This window comes from Elephantulus edwardii, unplaced genomic scaffold (assembly GCF_000299155.1).
Source record: "Elephantulus edwardii isolate Elephantulus edwardi_28Jun2011 unplaced genomic scaffold, EleEdw1.0 scaffold00007, whole genome shotgun sequence".
Classification (NCBI taxonomy): domain Eukaryota; kingdom Metazoa; phylum Chordata; class Mammalia; order Macroscelidea; family Macroscelididae; genus Elephantulus; species Elephantulus edwardii.
The window spans coordinates 15532476-15534155 of NW_006399757.1; the positions used below are offsets into that span (position 1 = coordinate 15532476).

At 38.2% G+C, this 1680-nt stretch overlaps 1 protein-coding gene across 1 annotated transcript in view; it reads right to left on the reverse strand.

The window, feature by feature from the left end:
* Positions 1–1680, reverse strand: part of ISPD (isoprenoid synthase domain containing) — a 390875-nt gene that overhangs the window by 190607 nt on the left and 198588 nt on the right. The gene's annotated exons all lie outside the window — the stretch shown is intronic.

Sequence of the window (1680 nt, forward strand, 5' to 3'; positions counted from 1 at the left end):
ATAAATTTGGTTGATAGTCAATAACATTGCTTGGAACTTTCCATTAAACAGGATTAAACACACACATATAAGGCTACTTCCTTCTGAAATCCAAGACGGTAATAAATAGTCTTTTCCTTAATGTGCTCAATTAATAAAAAAAATAAAATAGAGACAAGAAAGGAGGAGGGGAACTGAATGGCAAAAACCAGAAAGATAAAGTGTTCATTTTTTCCATCTGCTAAGAAGCCAAAGAGAAGACAATGGTGTTTTGTGACCTTGGCCTCAGCTTCTCCTAGGCCTGTGTCTTTGTCTTTGTTTTTTCTAAAGAATAAAGTTTCATTGATTACCAGAAAACAAATACTTAATGGCAAAAATAACTCCCACAATCGAACTGGAAGAACTTCAAATAATTATAAATCCTAGCTCTTCCTTCAAAGTCGTTTAATTCCTAACTGGGTACATGGCTAACTGAAACTTGGAAGCTAAATGTTGATGAATTGATGCAAGTAAACAGTTTTTGCTTACTCATTTAAGGATGGCTCACACACTATCTCCTGTGATCTCCTCCCTAATCCTTTAACTGGGATATACAGACAGAAGGTGCACCAATAAACAAACAAAAAAACCAGCAAGGCCCTATATACTGATGTGACCTTACCAAAGAGAAACTTCTCCACCCTGCTTGGATCCTGCACTAGGTCCCTTCACAAAGGTGGATAATGAGTATTATGAAGGGCCATGTCAGTCATGTGGTTGTTGTTAACCATCTAGCCAGAACCGACCCTTAGCTGACCTTTGGGTAGGTTTACAGAGGCAGGTAAACCCAAGGAAGAAGACTGCCGATCTTTCTCCTACAGAACAGCTGGTGGACTTGACCCATGTGATTTTAGAACTGCTGCACAGCTCTTATCACTAGGCTACCAGAGCTCCCTATAGAGTCATACATCTTAAAATCTAAAACATCTAAAAAAAAAAAAATGCAAACTCTTACGTTTATTGAAGTGCAATTGTCTGATTGTTTATTAAACTCAACAACACATTAGTAGCACTCAGTATACATTAAAAACAAAAAAACACCAAACACACCAGAACTTAACTGAACCTAAAAGGACTAGGAGTGGCTTACAGATGCCAACAAAAAGTACACTAATTCTCTAAAGTAAAGACAATTTCAGATATCAGTGTCCTGGAATCAGACTGAAAATGAAAATACTGGCCAGACTCATAAACACCCTGTGCTATCTTGCATACAATCTTGCATACTGAAAATGAGGAGGAACTTAGTGTAGACAATCAAGGATTATATCCTTCAACATGATTGCATACAAAATCAAGAATCCAAAAATCCTCACTGCCAGAACAATAAGCAAGGTCATGATGTTGTTGTTGTCATTGTTAGGTGTCATCGAGTTGAGTTCAACTCATAGCAACCCTATAAACAACAGATCTGAACCTATCCTATCCTGTGCCATTCTCATCATCTCTGACATACTTAAGTCTACTGCTGTCATCAGTGTATCAATTCATCTCTTTGGGGTCTTCCCCTCTTTCACTGACTCTATTTTTCCAAACTTGATGTTGATTTTTAAGAAATAGAGTTACACTGCCAAAGGGGCCCTTTAGAGTAGTGAGAGAAGATCTTCACCCTGAAACCCACAGCGTCCCTTTTCAGCAGGAAGTAGCTAAGAGAATACGCCG